Source organism: Anguilla rostrata, chromosome 3 (assembly GCF_018555375.3).
Source record: "Anguilla rostrata isolate EN2019 chromosome 3, ASM1855537v3, whole genome shotgun sequence".
NCBI classification, from domain to species: domain Eukaryota; kingdom Metazoa; phylum Chordata; class Actinopteri; order Anguilliformes; family Anguillidae; genus Anguilla; species Anguilla rostrata.
Genome location: NC_057935.1, coordinates 64,781,439 through 64,798,852, shown reverse-complemented (window position 1 = coordinate 64,798,852; position 17,414 = coordinate 64,781,439). Strand labels below are relative to the sequence as shown.

The 17,414-nt window shown below is 45.3% G+C and overlaps 1 protein-coding gene across 4 annotated transcripts in view; it reads left to right on the top strand.

Annotated features, from left to right (window-relative positions):
• LOC135251675 (ETS-related transcription factor Elf-1-like) overlaps positions 1 to 17,414 on the top strand; it is a 51,343-nt gene that overhangs the window by 1,890 nt on the left and 32,039 nt on the right. For 2 of the 4 annotated variants that reach the window (XM_064329332.1, XM_064329334.1), the window contains exon 1: positions 10,413 to 10,757. The exons of 1 other annotated variant lie outside the window; for it this stretch is intronic. The gene's annotated coding sequence lies outside the window, so the exon portion shown is untranslated. Of the gene's footprint in view, positions 1 to 8,887; positions 9,081 to 10,412; positions 10,758 to 17,414 lie in introns of those variants that run through there. One more of the 4 variants, XM_064329335.1, reaches the window with a different exon arrangement.

Here is a 17,414-nt window from a genome sequence, read left to right as displayed (position 1 = left end):
CTCTGCTTGGAGGTAGCCTCCCCAAGACCCTCTTCTTGCCCATCCACAAAGATCAGTTGGCCTCACTGGCAAGGTTCCCCAGCCCCCAGCCCCTGCGGCGTGGGGATAATTCGAAATTGCAGTCTTCTGAAACCAATTATACCCAACGTGGGCTTCTAAATATACTCATCCACAGCGTCATTGGTCGCTGCAGAGCACAGACCGCTTCTCATGAAATTCCCTTGTGCCTCTCTTCCCCATCAGCTCCCTCCCATCCTCCCTCTAGCTCAGCAGTCATGTGCACTGACCCAGCTCCGCCTTTGAACTTTTTTCTTTTATTTTTTTGCCAGAGGGATTTTTCAGCACAAAGGGGTTTTCAGTTAACCTCATTCTCCTTTCATCATTGAAGGCTGGGATTATAATGTTGGTGAATCAAAATGCGAGGCATTAGACCGCAGATGATAGTGCGCTAAGGCAGGCTTTACTGTAGGCTGCTGTCTGTGTAGCTAATGGAACCCCTGGTACTTAATTTCCAATTGTGATGTCACTGTCAGTAAAGTGCAGCGGACTGGAGGGCAGAAGACAGAGACGGTCTATGTGTGTATGCATGTGTATAAGTGGGGGCGGGCAAAAGAGAACACTGGCTGTCAGTATTCCAGATATTAAGTGCTGTTATCAATATCTCAGTCTCTGTGAAAGGGTTTTCTAAATGGTTTACTTAATGTGTCTCCTTGACACTGAATTCCAGTGTACTTGGTGACATACCAGACATTGTTTATTCTGCATTCAGCAACACAGAGAAATGCAGACTTAGCAGTCCGACTGGGCCACACACTGTCCAACAGAGGAGCCCGATGGAAGTGTGTGTGTGAGTGCGTGTGTGTGTGTGTGTGAGAGAGAGAGAGAGAGCAGTAATTCACATCACTGAATAAGTCATGAGATAGGTTGCTGGTAGAAAGGTTATGCTGGGGGAGATTGTGAAATCATGTGTTTTTTGATGGCCTAATTCGGTACTGCTGTGAGAATATGTACTCACATATAATTGCCTTGAATAACTGCTTGTATTATCTGTGCAACCGCTGGAGGGGAGCAACAGTGAAAGAGATATCCAGCTGTAATGGCGCGGGGGGTTGTAAATCCAGCTCGGTCTTGAGCTGTCCTTCTCATGGAACATGGTCTGGAGGAGGAAGGGATACGATCGAAGGTATGAGCGGAATATTCGTTCTCGAAAGGAAATTGGGAAGGAGAATTGGCTACACGAAAGACCTGAGTCTTGTTTACCAAGTAATCCGTCCTCGGTATGACTGAGCCATCCAGGGCTGAATGAGTTGCATGCTATAGCATGAATATACTGTTACCTCAGGGGCATCTGGCAACATACTGACAGTTTTATGCCCCTTTATTCTTCTTCTGGGCATTGATGTAAATTTGTATCAGGGAGTAAATCATACTGTGCCACAAGGTGGCGTTGGTTGTTTATATTCGTTTTTCCTCAGTGTCTAAAGAGAAATTTGTCTGTGCTGTATCTATCTGTAATTGAAATGACACAAACATGCACATATTTCCAGTGCAATGAGGACTTAGCCAGCCATTGTGAAAAAGAAAACATGGGGGCCTGGATTTGGAAGACAGCTAACATCCGACATTTGTTTTGAATTTATCCTCGCAGTTTTGACAGTAGCCATTTGTTAGCTGCAATTCAAAGTGTCTTTCAAAGCAGCTTAGAAAGGAAGTCAGGCAAGAAAAAGGAAGCTGCATTAGTTCCCTATTTCAGAGAGAACTTTGGGCCTGTTTCTGTTGAAAAACAGTTGTGGACAGTTCCTTTTTCCCCGCCCCCCCAACACCGGGGCCTTGTCACCTGGGTTTCAGGTCCACAGTGATTCACAGGACAAGACCGAAATGCATGATCTGAGAGACGAGGGAAGTTCCAGCCCTAACTGTGTGCTCAGTGTTAATTCTGATGTGAGGAAGTGCGTCACACATACACAGAGAACACGCTGAAGTCAGAATCTGGCCTTGGTAAATTTCGCATTTTTTTTCTTTCTTGGTTAGTTGTTTGTCAGTGCGCCCAGCTCAGTGCTTTGCATAAATTTGGAAATGTGAAGAAACGATTTCTGGAAAGTTACGACATCAGCTGAGATGTCGGTGTGGATGCAGGCCATCTTTACACACTGTTGGTTTGAATTCCACCTGGCCCTCATTACTGGAAATGGCAAGACGTCAGTATTGCAGTACTGCTATAAATTGTACTTGTTATAAATTGCAAAAGGATAAATTGTACTTGCCAACCTTCACCTTAAAAGTGTGTTTGCAGGTAAGGCTGTTTTTGTGGCACTCATGCCTTGTATATTATTAAAACAGAGTTTGAGGGCTGCAGGGTAGTCTTGTGGGCCTTGCCCGGTCAAATTGACCTGTAACGGATTCCCTTCAGGATGGTGTCCTCATCCTTCTTCTTGTCCGGAAGAGCTCAGTTCAATACAGGGAATCCTGAAATGCTGCCTTTTTGTAGGTCAAAACTGGCCACAGAAACATCCTGGATATTTGTAAAAAGGCAAATCTAAATGCATGCAGCAAGTTTGCGAGAAGCTGAAACTTGAGGGAAGCGCTGGTTATTCGATTTCCCGGCAGGTTTTCATATCAATGACAAGGCACCCCTGCATCAGCCCCTTTCCATGTCAGTCAGTTTTAGTTGGCTCTCAGCATCTTTGCTAACCACTTCCCTCTGGTGCAAAAAAAGCCCTACCTGCATGTGTCCCCCTAGCTGAGTGTCACTGTCATTTTGCACTTTCAGTCCGTTGCACAGCTATAGGTTACAACAAAAGAATTTACTTACAGGTGCACCTGTCATTCTATCCACAGCCAAGTCATTGTTAGCAGATTTACGATGTAGGCCTACTTCATGTTGGCTATGTGATAATGGGAGTATTGCTGCCATTTGCTGTCATTTTATCAGACATCTACACAGAAGTTTGTTCCTCATCAGTTTATTTTGTTACAAGGTACTTCTCTCTGTGCCTGTTGTGTGAAGTTTTTTAAAAATGCAAAAGAATTTTTGAGACTTTCCAAGGGTCGGAAAGTAAAAGTCAGTGCTCAAATTCTTTGCATTCCTTGTAGTCAGACACTGCAGATTTTAAAATGTTCTCATTGAAGAGTGTTTTTTTATTTTTTCACATTACGACATCTTGTTTCATACACTAGGTGGTTTCCAAGGTAGGCAGTAAAACTATTTTCCATAGTAACCTATACACAAGCTTGTGCCCAAAATGTGACCATGCCTAAAACTGAAAACTATCTGTACATAAGCTAATCTGCATGGTTCAGATACTTTTCCAGCAGAATTGCATGACAGTGTGAAAAAAAAAAAAAACATGAAGTATGTTCAACCATTTCTGTTTTGATCTGAATGTCACCTTAAGCTTGTCTTCTCAGCATCGTGCTGCCGTGACTCCCCCGTAGTGAGTCTTTAATTATCTTGGGAAAACAAGTAAGTAGCTTTGAGTTTCACTTTTATTTTGTCACGCTATAGTGAATTTTATGTGAATTCCCTCCTCTGTGCTGCGAAATTCTCTCACATTTCAGCCTGACTGATCCCACGAATGACTGGTTCATGGCATTATTCTAGATTCAGAGACAGATTTTTTGGTGTCACAATGGCTTCCTCTATCCTGAGATTCAGTGTATTTTTAGCCGACACTGAGCTTCAGCACGAAACTTGTTGATTCCAGAACAGGTTTTTCCTCCAGGGTACGTTGGAACTGGTTTGTTGTGGGTTGATAAACGTCACTCGGGGGTTTACTACAACGAAACTGCAAACAGACCGTGTGGAGAGGCAGCCCATGCTTCACAGGCACATAGAATTGTAAATGAATGGTGACTGCAGTCATATCTTCAAAATCTGTGGCATGTGTGAACATATAGCATCTAACTGCAGTTTTTGGAGCAGGAAAGTGGAGGAAGCTTGGAGAAGGTTACTTCTCTTTAGGCGGTGTTTTACCGTTCAGTAAGTGTTGCATCCGTGCTTGGGAATGTTCATTTATTTGCTCCAGTTAGTATTGTCACTACAATAATGACATCCACTGATATTGCAGTGCTAGTTGTTTTTTGTTTTTTTTAATATTCTTTTTACATACATGAATATTAAAAAAAGCTTTAAAAAGAAATTGAAAATGTTTAATAATAAAAAAACAACAACAATCCAGTATTGTGCATATAGCCATCTGGTGAAAGTCAAACTCTCTCGATCTAGCAGCGGTGTCCTCCTCAGACAAACGCTGCCACGGAGACGCTGGCTGCTTTGCTTGTGATCCAGTACAAAGTTAAAAATTCACACATTATCATGGCTTTCAGAATCTGAAGACAGACAGATGGGGATTTTATGTGTGAACACATCCCGAGAACGGTGTGAAGGAGCTGCTGTCTTCTGAAGAGGATGCCTCCGTATTGGCGGGAGTTTCTGGCAGCGCGTGTTGAGGACCATCAGGCGCTCCTTACGAGCAGATGGTGTGTGCGTTCCTTGAGTGTGCAGGTAGATGGTATGTGCGGCATGCTTACTGCAGAGGGAAGCAGCAGGAATCCTCAGTGTGAGGTAGCGTGTCATCGGTTGTCCTATATGAGGAGAGAGGGTGTCTGCAGGGTGTTACAAATCTGTCACTTCAGTTTGAAATTAGAATTCACGAAGTGTCTTGGAGTGGGAGTGTTAATCTAGGATCAGGTGTCTCCTGGACGTACTCTAACCTTTTCTATTATGAGCTAAAATGCAGAACTGATCCTAGATTAGCACTTGTAGTCTGAGATCCTTCGTGGATACAAACCTTAGTCTGTGTCAGCCGTTCACCCACTGAGCAATTATGTGCTCTTCCAAAAACTTGGGCCTACACGATGGTGTGTACTTCAGATGTTCCCAAGTCTGATTCCTCCATCTGTTCAGAACACGGCATTTGTGTAATTATGCTAGATTTTGGGCATATTTTGTGTTAGGAAATGAGCTGGAAACGTCTAGGCTACTGCTTGCTTTGAGCAGTAGTGTGATGTGCCTTCTAAAGTGAGTCGCTGTTGGTCAGTCACAGGTCAGATCTTTCCATCCAGGGTTGCTTATTTCACGCCAAGAGACTGCATTATGAATACCTCCCAAACCTTATCGTCTCAGAATATTCTCTAAGCAGAAAATGTGGGGTATGTACTGTAAATGTAAATTGAAAAGGGGTTGTGTTTTGTGATGATTGTCGCCGAGCTTGTCAGTTGCATCACATATTCAGTGTGCAGGCTAATGGGGCCTTTCGTAGGGAGGAGTAGGGTGCATTAGGGCTAGCATTCAAAGTGTTCTTAAGTGTACCGCCTTGTTACTAGGGCCAGATATCGAGCACAGAGGCCTTGCTGACTTGCTTTTTGTCGTTGGCTGTATCCCAGGATGAAATGACCTGACTTCTGTTTAAATTACGTTCCAATGTCTTGTCCAGAAGCTTGTCCACATGGTTCTACATCCTGACGTTAGCCCATTATTTAGAGAGAGTTTCCTTGTCACACTTTCAGATTCATGCATTTTTTCCTTGCGGTTTAGATGGTGTTTGCGTACCGCCCCCGCTGTGACGTTAGTGAGTCTCGTAAGCCCCTCCTCCTCCTGTCCATGGCCCCTCCTCCTCGAGGACTCGTAAAAGCATCATGTCCTGACCTCAGAGGCACACTAATGGCACGACCGGCCACTGAGAAACCGTTTACATCCATTAAGGATTCAGTCCTTTTTTTTTTTTTGGTTTGTTTTATTTTTATCACGCATGTTTACCATTTTGTGCTCATGGGCTTCGTAGGGTATGGTAAATATGTCCCAAGGGCCATATGAATGGAAGGGTTTTCCAGATCCAGTCATGGGGACCCTTTTTTGTTCCACTCAATTTTTGTAATTAGTTCAGGCCATTGAGGACATGTTTTTGTGCGTTTCCGTGATTTTATCCTTTTTTTTGTCTGCTCCAGCCCTTTTGCTGGTTTATTTATTTGATTTAATTTAGCATCTCATTACATTACATTACATTACAGGCATTTAGCAGACGCTCTTATCCAGAGCGACTTACACAACTTTTTACATAGCATTTTACATTGTATCCATTTATACAGCTGGATATATACTGAAGCAATGCAGGTTAAGTACCTTGCTCAAGGGTACAACGGCAGTGTCCTTACCCGGGAATCGAACCTGCGACCTTTCGGTTACAAGCCCAGTTCCTTACCCACTGTGCTACACTCCGTCCCATCTCATCATCAAATTTATTGATCAGTCAAATAAATCCATCAATGAGTCAATCAAACGTTCACATTATATGCTTATATACTACACGAATCACAGCAGGAATTGCCTATATCTGGAACAACGACAGAATATGTTGGGATCCAGAGCTGAGATTGGGAAGCAATGCTGAATGTTAAAGGCTACCTATGTGGGCTTTTTACCATGGAAATATTATAAAATAATCATGCTAAGGCATATCTATGATGCACTGGCAATCTCTGTCTTTATGCACTTTTAACCAAAATTGTGCACCTTTATCTGTGTTTGTTATTCTAAAATGTGTTCGGGAATGTTTCTGGGTGTGGCGCTCTTTTCTGTGTGGGGAGGGGTGGGTGTCCCTACAGAGCCTGTGGTTTGGGATCAGATTATAGCATAGCGTTTGTTGCTAGCTAGCTAGCTGCTGCAATGATGGAGGCAAAGTCCAGATACAGCAAAGCAAAAAGACAAGTCAACAACAGGGATCGTTCAAGAGGTAGTTAACCCTGGAATTTATTTTCCTTGGTGGCGTCAGCTGAAGTTTAGCAAAGGGATGAAAAGCGACGCGGAGTTGGCATGTTCTCTTTTGGACCTGTAAGTAACGTTACCTCTGGCTCTCCAGGTAGCTACATTAGGTAGCTAGATGACAGAAGTCAGGTACTCGGAGGGAGTGCGCTGGGTTCAAAAAGGGAGGAGGAGACTTGGTGTAAACACAGGACAATCAAACGGCAATGATTTGAAGGATTTGTTTTGTGCCGTGTGCGGTAATTTGACCTATATGTCATTATCCTAGAGTATCTGTGTGCTTGTAGACAAGGCAGTGGCGGTAGCAGAAGTAGTCAAAAGAGGAGAAGAAGCTCAGCTCTATAAATATGCACATAGATGCATCTTAGGGCTTTGACCTCTACTTTTCTTTGTAGGTGAAGTACTTGCATTCCACTCGCTGCTAAGATACTTGTATGGTGTTGAATTATTCAAAGTGGACTTGAGCCATGCCAGTGTCTAGAGAGAGAAGTGTGTTGTTGTGTGTTGTTGTTTTTTTTGTTGCAAAAAATGTGACCTTTCTGCAGGTTTTGGTGTGTGTTTGTCCTGGGCTGTGGTATAGAGCTTGGGTAAATGAAACCAGGCAGCTTTTATTTTAGGCTGTAAATGAAAGGTGTGTCTTTACACTTTAACTGAGTCATGTGAATCAGCTCTGACGTTGCTGGCCTGAGAGCAAGGGAGAGAGAGAGAGACACAGACAGAGACGTGTGTACGTGCGCGCGTGTATGTGTGTGTGCATGTGTGTGTGTGTGCGCATTAATTTAGTGAAACTGGAATTCCTCATTCATTGTTCAGATGTCTTGATGAAGTATAGGTCAGTAGCCTTGCGGTGTTTTTCTTCCCTTTTTTCCATCTTTTATCAAGGCTTAGTCAGACTTGTTACCGCAACACATAGCATGATTGTTTTAGATTTTATAAAACAGCAGAATTTATACCAATAATATAACGAGGTCCATTTGAATAGGCCTACAATTCCCCAGAGGAAGTGGGTTAAGTTTCTTTGGGGTGCAAAGTTAAGGGATCTAAGCTATGAAGGTGTGGTTGTGCTCAACACCAACCACATTCTTAAGTGTTCATTAATCATCAGGGGTTTCACAGAGAACGCTTGTGAACCGATTGGTGAAACCACGTGTACGTATGCGCGTTTAATGAACGTTGTCATTCTGTGTCAGGCGTGAACGCAGTAGTTCACAGATCCAAAACTGTGTGTTGTTGTGGAGGCTGTGTTGTGCCAGGCTAAACATGCCAGTGAGTTGAAAAATGAAGGAAGACTGGACCCATTGCTCGGTGGAGCGAATGAAGCATCGTTTCCTTCATGTGCTAATGCTAACCTGCTTCAGCCGATAAACGTCTCTCTGTGACAACAGGCAGTAGATAAGAATGGTTGGGCTTCCACTTGTAACTGACATCACATCAGTAATATGAGGACGGAGTGTAGCACAGTGGGTAAGGAACTGGGCTTGTAACCGAAAGGTCGCAGGTTCGATTCCCGGGTAAGACACTGCCGTTGTACCCTTGAGCAAGGTACTTAACCGAAATTGCTTCAGTATATATCCAGCTGTATAAATGGACACAATGTAAAATGCTATGTAAAAGTTGTGTAAGTCGCTCTGGATAAGAGCGTCTGCTAAAATGCCTGTAAAAATGTAATATTGTGCAACAGCATTGCCGTTGCTCTACGTAGCCTAATTAAAAACTGTTTTGAAGGGCGCTGGCGGCTTACAGCTCATCGCATTGGTGCTTGAAGTGCTTTGCGCCCTCCGCCCATTCGTGGATACATTTGTGCGGATGGAGCCAAATGCTGCAAAAGAGGAAGGCATGCCGTAGGAACTCCCTCATGTGCCATTAATCCAAACAAGAACAACCAGTACCGGTGTTTAGCATCGTGAGAGCATCGCTCCTGCAGTGCGAGAGTAGATTTGTGGTGTCTGCAGCTTGACGTCATCCCTGGCCGTGAGTGTGAAAGTACGCGCCGTGGACACAAGCTGTTTGCACGCCGCGTCAGGATGGCGGTAATGAATTAGTCCAGAAATCTTCACTGCTTTACTGCATCTGAGAGCTGAGGTTTGCTGGTGTGAGTAGGCTATCTGTCATCCTTTTACCTCACAGACACCTTCTGCCACCCCTGCCGCTTAAGAAGAGTCAATGAGGGCTTTGAACAACCCGGTGAAAGAAGTAAATGTGCTGCTTTTCTTCTCAAGCCCACCTCGTTGGCGACTGACCTGAAAGAAACCCAGACAGAAACGATCGGGCCACTCCGCTGTTGACTTGCCATAGCTCCAGTAGCGGTAGAAAACAGCAGGTATTGTTTTTTTTGTTGTTTTTTTTGTTTTTTAAATGTGCATCATAGCAGCTAAGAGTATTTTATTTGCTTTGTTTTGGAGCGAGGCCAGCATGGTAAGAAGGCTTTCTTCACAGTGTGAGGCAGGAACGTTTGGCGGGGGCACTTGTTAGAACAGGCTAAGGTCTGTTGGGCCTTCACGTCGCGCTCTCTCCTTCTCAGTCTCTCACACTTATTCCCGACGTGCCAACCCGCCCCCCCCCCCCCTCACCCCACCCCACCCCCACTCAGAATAACAGACTCCCTGACTGCCATGTCCTCCTGTAAACTCCAGACTCCCCAGCTTCCTGTTTGTCTGCAGCGTCTTTTCAGATAAAGATGCTCCTTGAGTACAAACTCTGTAAACTCTGCAATCTCCAGCCCTGGTACCTGGGCTATGTGCACTGCATATGAGGGGCATGGGGAGGGGGCATGGGGCAGAGGTTCACTGTAGGTAATTAATTTAGTCCCCCCCCCCCCCACCCAGGGAGGGTGTTTGTGCAGATCCACAGAGCAGTGCAGATCTCTCTAAATTAATCATACCTTTAAGCCTCTAGGTGTGATCTTAGAGCTTAAATGAATTAATGTGCACGAATCACAGATTGCAATGTGTGGTTTAGACCTAGGCATAGACATTTACGTGGAGAAAATGTATTTCCTTCATGTCCGGGTCGTATTTGGCCGATCCCAGCAGAAGCAGCTAAGTCGGTTTTAGTCAGTGTTCCTAAAGGATACAGAGAGTCAAGTTGCTTCACAGGTGTTTTGGTCTGCTGTCCTGTCTGTCTTTAATCTCTGGCTGAAGTAAGCTGTAAAAGTGCTTTTTATGGGCACTTTGGTTGCAGTAACTGGTACTCCCTTTTCAGACTAACTGGCGTCACCTCGTTCACCGTGGTTCTATGAATATCGGCTTCAGTCATATCATATGGAAGTTATAAAAAATCTCTTGAATGTAAAGTCTGTAAGCTATGCTTGTTTTCCCTGGTATCCAAAGCTGTAATGGGTTATATATTGGTATATACATGCCATTTTTTACATTTTCTAGATGTTCTAATAGTCCCCAGTGCGTATGTTCCAGGGTGAAATTTACAATGCACCCATCCCTGTAGCTTCTTCTGAAAAGCCTGTGTTTTTCTCATTACTCAGTCCAGGTGTTGCCTGCTGGTTGCTTGGTCCCATTATCCCCCCCTCCCCACTTCTGCTCCACAGCCAATCCCCGTCGCAGGATTGTCTCACCTGAAGGGATTTGCATACAGAGCCCGCCCCTGGCCTCTGATTGGCCAGGTGCTGGAGTTTCTCTCCCCCCTTTGGCCTCCAGCGGCTGTCTGTTCTCAGACTCACTGCTGGAGAACAAGTTGCTTCACCGTAACTTCTCCTTTTCTAAAATTTACACCAGCAGTTGTAGTCTCTCTTTTTTTCTCCTCCTTTTTCGTATTTGTTGCATTCTACGCCGCAGCGAGAGGTGAGATTCAAGCTGACTCGGAATACCTCGACCTGCTCTCCCCAGACACGCCCAAGGATTATTTTCGCCTGACAGCTCGGTAGTTTTGTGGGGCTCTTTCTTTTTTCGTGTGGGGGTGTTGGAAGTCAGGTTCTTCACTTTTTTTTTTTCTTCTTCTGCTCTTAACATGAAGACTGAGACGAAGGCTTTGTTTCAGTGAGGTCAGTAATCAAATCATCTCTTTTAATTTTAATTTGTTTGGTCGTCTCTGAGAGGCCACTTGAGCTAATTCAGACACTGAGATGTAAACAGAAGGTTTAGATGGCTCGCCTTTGATTAGGCTTCTGTGTCTTGTGTTGTTTTCACTAACATTAGCGGTTAGTTGAGTGTTAAATGAGCTAACTAAGCAAAACCACGTATATACAAAATAGAAAACCTATGAAGTCGTTAAAGCTGCGTGTTAACTTCATGTTTATGGATTCAAGCTATTCGGCTGTGAGGGTGTGTTCAGTACCTTTTCTGCAAAGAGAAGTCAAATCAAATGCTTCAGCACAAGTTACGCATATTTACAACTTTCTCTCAGTATGCTACATGTACCAGTTGATGTATATTCCATAGTTACCAACCATGGCTCAGTTTTATTTAAATGTAACTTGGTATTTTTCCGTCAGAGAATCATTTCAGCCATACTTGGAACTCTGTATGTACCTGTGTTATAAGAATCAGGTATAATCAGCAATGCCATTTAGAATTGAATGCTAAAATGTGATGTTTTTTTTGGGACTTATCGGCAGTGGGTTGATGTTTTCTTGTTTTTGTGGCGCATTACCTTATATGGGCTGTTGGAGCAAGGCAGGGATCCTTGTTTCGCAAACCCACTGGCCAAGCCTATATGGTTTTGAATATCGCATGGTGTAAAGTTACTAGTAGTTATCTTTCTCAGAGTTTCCGAATGTGCGATTCAGCTATGTCACCAGGTAGACTGTGGAACGGTTAAGGCAGTACCAATAAAACCCACTCAAGGAAACCAAGAGACATGGATTATTGAAATGGAACCATAACAAAAACATTTTGACACCAGGCTTTCCAACACCCGCTGTTGACTGAGTGGCAAAGTTCTTGTGCAAAACTCCCAAGAGATTATAGGGGTACTTCACTTTTACGGAATTTTAAAAAAATATGTGTTATTTCAATTTTAGTCTTTGTTTTCAGTTGGCCCAGACAATATTTGTGTACGATGAAGGATATTTTTGATGTCTTCAGATGAACTGCTGGCTTCAGTAAATATGTAAAATATTCTTTGTTGCACACGGAACCTGTCTGGGCCAATTGAAAATTTACACAACAACAGAATTTTTTTTTTTTTTTTAAACCCCAGAAAGTGAGCTGTCCTTTTGAAGAAAATGCAACTGGTGCGTGTCCCTTTAAAAGCACACGCTGTTTAATATGGTCATATGATTATCTCCACCCTGGTGCAGCGTGTCAGGGACTTGTTTAATTTCAAGCTTACTTATCAGGACCTCATCAGTTCACTGGAGCCAGGACTGAATGCTGCTCACCCAGTTGTTTTGGGGATCAGCAGGGTTGCATTGAGATACAAGGGCACCGAAAATCAAGAAGTGGTTTCATTTCCTGTTCTGTCTAAATTGCGTAGTTCATTTCGGATTTGACATTGGTCTTTTTGTGTAAATGAGTTTGCTTTAATACATGTTCAACTTGGATCAGGCTAATAATTATTATACATATATTTTTTTTCTGATCTGAATAGTAAAGATAAGAGTACACTTCCAGTTTCAACTATGCAGCCTTGCATGACTTCTCTCAAGTACCAAGCACCTGATATATCAGCTGTTCAATCAGGGCACTGTTACGACAACCCCATCTTCCGCATTCGTTTTTAATAATAAGAAATAGGCTAAAGCCTCCTCTAAGCCAAGGATCCAAAACTCTGGGCAGAGGGGACCACAGTATATGCTGATGTTTAATTCACCTTAAAATCACTAAGTGGTTTAGACCAATTAACCAGTGAGGTCTGTTTACGGTCCAATCACAACTTTAATTCATTGTCCAAGTTCAGAGAAAAAAGGAATTTAAATAAAAAACAGCAGACGTTGTGGCCTTCCAAGACCACGATAGAGAGTCCCTGCTCTAAGCCATCCTGCCAACCACAGAATATAGTAAAACCAGACTAACCCTCAGCACTTTAGGCCTGGGTTGGCCTGCATCTACTCTGAAGTCTCTTCACTGCATTTACATCTGAGGAATGCTTGACAGCATACGGCACATGCCAAAATGAGCCAGCCTCTGTCTACAAAAACATACGCAAGAGTCTGAGATATGCGTCTACCTTCAATGTAAACAGTATTCGCCCTGGTATGGCGATGGCAAGAGGTATTCGCTTTTCACGAGAGAAAAACAAAGGAACGTATTTATTATTTTTTGAAGACCCATATGAATATCTTTGTGACCTTTTGTGTTTGGGTGGGTATATAGAGTCTCACCTACCAATCGGTACCACTAGTGTGTGTCTTTGGAGGGCATACACCTCAGACGTCAGCCGGTCTCTATGGCATTGTCAAGGACAGGAGAGTGTGCACTCAAGGTCATATCAGGGACACTGCAAGACCTTGCAGACCTAGTCAAGCGGTGGGAGGGATGCTGGCTAAAACCGCACTCCATTTAGGTGTCCTCATTTTCACAAACCCCAGTCCACTGGTCTGTGTTTCCGCTGATGGTCTGCAGCAGCTTAGGTGGCCCTGAAAGTGAGCAGTGGGGGTGGGGGTGGAGGTAGAGGGAGTTGACAGTCTGCTTAGTCAACTGATTGTTTCAAATTAAAAATTCACAGTTGAAATACTTCTATTCTTAAGATAAACGTGAAAACACCCAAGCACCTGAAAATCTTCTACATAACGTAACTGAAAACAGAAATAAATACATTAGAAACATTATTTTTTTATATTGGTGAAAGTGGAACAGTTCCTGTGAACCTTGGCAGCAGTCTGCAGGAGTTTCACTGTGCCCAAAGGGCTTTAGTTTCTCAAACGGCGCCTTTGACCCAGGTCAGAATCGCGAGCACGAGGGCTGTATCGGAACCGAGAAGGCACCTGAAGAACTTTCCGGCGCGACGTGGGCACCTCTTCCAGCGACGTGACTGTGTAAACACGTCCCCCTTCTGCGTCTCATTTGGGTTGTAAATGAGGCCGGGAGCCCGGGGGGCCTGGGCCGGCGCGAGGGCAGAGCAGACGGAGACGCGCTAAGCGAGCGGCTTTCGGCAGAGCTGGGTTTCTCCTCTCGCAAGCAAAGGGGCGGCGGGCGGGCGTGTCAGCCTCTCGCTGCCTACAGGCTACTGTCGGTAATTAGATCATCGTGCTTTACAGCGGGGGAGGGGGAGGGGGCGGGGGGGGGACTTAATCAGCACTGCCTTGGCAAGGCCCAAGTGTGAAACAGTAGAGGGCTGGGCTGGTATCTGTGCTCTGCCCCCCCCCCCTTTGTGATTGGATATAGCCTGGCAGACCACCAATGGGAGGATCGGGATTTATTTGCCTTCTCTTCCCATATGAATATTGCTGGTCAAAGGTTGAGATGCTTTTCTTTTCGTGTGGACCTGGGACATCGGGGAGATGTTACCCTGCTGGACTGGTAACATGAAAGCTGTGTTCTGTCTCCCTCAGTCTCATTTTGCTTTAAGTACTGACATTATCAACGGGTCACAATGCTCTGTAGCACTCCCAGTAAATGGAAAATAGAGGCATGCAGTCATAGCTGCTGCACAGACAGCAGAGCATGAACGCTCTCTAGATTGCGTGCATCGCCAGAGATAACGTTGTTTCCTTTTGAGGTAATCAGATATTTTTTTCCCCCAGTCCTATGAAAATCACGTGCACACTCCACGTTGCTCACTTCCTGTTCTCGATGCTGCTGCATTAACGGCAGGGCATCGCTCAGAACCGGGCCACATTGCTGAGAGAGGATGAGTCAGAGCACCCGGTGCGTACTGGGGTTCTCGCTAAAGTGACAAGACCTCACGATGAACAGGGGATCTTTTTTTTTATGATGTTCTTTATTTGTGTGACTGCGCCCTCTGCTCCCTCACACGGCTCAACCCCCGCAGCTCGTCCTTGGGGCACGGCGGGTGATGCTGACCCCGTCGTGTGAGCTCTCTGCCGCGCGGGGAGTCCTTCAGGGTCTCGCGCACGGCCGCCCGTCCCTGCCGGAGACTAAATTTAGCCTTGTGTAGCATTTCTCTCCCGCACAAAGAATCCAGTGTGACCGTCCCTCAACTCTGGAGAAAGAGACAACTGAGGCCCAAACAATACTGTGAGGAGCTGGGAACCCCCACCCCCCCTTAGGGCACAGACTAACCAAACCATGATAGCAAATATGGCTGTTTTCTGCCCTTTCAGCAGCTCACAGCTTTAATGTGCATCACACTTTTTAAGCTGTGCACGAGGCCCGAGGTAAAATGGGTGGCAGGAGTGGCGTGCGTTCTCGTAAGTGAACATTCTTACGCTCTTATGTAGATTTCTGCAAGTGACACGCCCACGGTTGCTTGGTTTAAAATCTCTCCTTGCCTTTTAAGGGCGGAATAAAAAAAGGGCAGCGAAATAGTTGGGTGCTTCACAGCGGACCTGCTGTCTGCATCGGTTTGGAGGAGGCCGTTCAGCGAGACAAAATGTCACCTGTCCTTGGTTCCGGAGCCCGCGTCGGCAGGCCGTTGGCTCTTTGTGTGCACGCTGACCTGCGTCGGGGGCGATTTGCATGACATTTTCCTGCTACTCTCTCCTTTTCCACTGCACACGCTCTCCCAGTGTTGTAACTACACGGTGCTGTAAACAAGCTCAGACTGGCAGGCTATTGTTCTGAGCCCCACAGACTTCACAAACAGGTTCTCCGAACGCTGCTTTATCTTTTGACTTGCGATGAAATACTGCAGTGAATAATGTAGAGAGAAAGACAGAGAGAGAGAGAGAGAGAGAGAGAGAGAGGGAGAGAGAAATGTGGGATGGTGAAAGGTGATTCTGGTCTACAGAACAACCGCTCCCTCTCAGGTCCTGGCAAAGGTAGGTATACAGTACAACAGTGGCCCTCGAACATGGACCTGGAGAGATGCAGGGTCTCCTTGTTTTTGTTGTTACTCTGCACTTAATTGAGCAAATAAAACAAGCTGATTACATACTTATTTCACCTAAACTGTTTTCTTGGGCCTGAGTTAGTTGCTGATTTTAAGTTGAGCACAAAAACCAGTACTCTGTGGTTCTCCTGGGCCAGCGTTGATGACTACTGTTGTACAAGCACAAACTGTCTTATGTTTTTTTATTTTTATCAGGGCTTCTGTCCCCAGAGCTTAACCTGAAAGAGCATATTCAGCCAATTCAATGGTGATCAGAATTCTGGAATTTGACAAATCATAGGAGACATCACTGACTCCTCAGTGGCTAATTATCCCCGGTCCGAGTGCTTGTTTGTTATTGAGCAACACGGCATTGAGGAATGGTTCCCAGCACTGTCCTTGTTCTTTGTGTGACAATTATAGAAGACGGCAGCAGCATTGCCTTGAGGAGCGATGGTCACTGTTACCCAGCAGTAAAAAGGGGGCCAAGTCGTGTCGCTAATGATTAATCCAGCATGGCCAGGATTTCAGCGCGTAGCTCAGTTGCACAGTTGCGCCCACGCAATTCGAGCTGTTGGGAAAGCGAGTGAGAAGAGGCCCGTTGGCTTGGTTGCTCAAATTCTCGGGTGTCGCACCCACCTATTTCCTCTTTTTTACGTGGCAAGGGAGGGGCGGGGAGCGCCCACGGGGCAAGGTTCTTCTTTGAGGAGCCTGAGAATGGCGCTGTCCCGCCCACCCGCATCCCTGTCAGACCCCATTGTACTGACCCCTGAGGGCCCAAGGGGAGGGGGGGGGGGGCTGCTACCTGGAGTCCTACTTGGCAAGTAGGAATCTGGCCCAGGTGCTAACTAACTCTCACATGATCGCTGGGGAGGGGGTGGGGGGGGTCTGCTTTTGTTTCATTCAGTTTCGACTGAAGATGATTCCTGATGGGGAACATTTTGTGTGTGTGTGTGTGTGTGTGTGTGTGTGTGTGTGTGTGTGTGTGTGCTCTCAGGCCAGTAATATAGAAGAGCTTGGGTTCTGGAGAATGGTCCATGTGAGAAGAGTGACCTTATTGGTCATTGAGACAAGAGCAGGCCTGACCTGGGAATTTAGTCAGCGTTGTACACCGAAACATTTGGGCCTGGATATAAGAGATTGGCCAGCTTCCAGTTGCCTGAATATTTCAGCACTGGGATTCATTCTGAAGCATAGCATCTCAGTGTGCTGTGTCCCAGCCAGCAAACAGTGGTTTCCAGCATGGCAAATGTCTAAGGTACCTTACTGTGAGAAGTTCTGACATGTGTGTGTGTGAAATTAAATATGCAGGAATGTTCTCGGGTCAGGTGATTTTTTTCTTTCAGTAAGCAGCATTAAATAGGTCTCAGTATCACATGTCAAAGGGCTGATTGCGGTAACAGCGGCATCCTGTAGCTTTCGCATGTTGCAGCTGATAACCATTCTGTGGGGCCTCTTCTTAAAATAAGCCCTCCCGCCCCCCCCCATGCCACCACTGCCCCAGACCACAGTTGCAGTTGCTGTAGACCAAGGGCCATTAGACTTCTACACAAATAACACAGTGCATCTTGTCAGGAGGTAAGGGTTTTGGTTAAGGCATTTTTTTTTTCTGTCATCAAAGGAAATATTTTGTGTGACTTTGTGCTTGGAACTTTGTCTTGAGGTTGGCTGGGATGACTAGAGCGACTTACTTTCACTCACCGTGTAACCAGGCAGAATTTACCACCGTCTTTGTCCTAGATACTGGGGGCTCAACAGAAAAATGGCT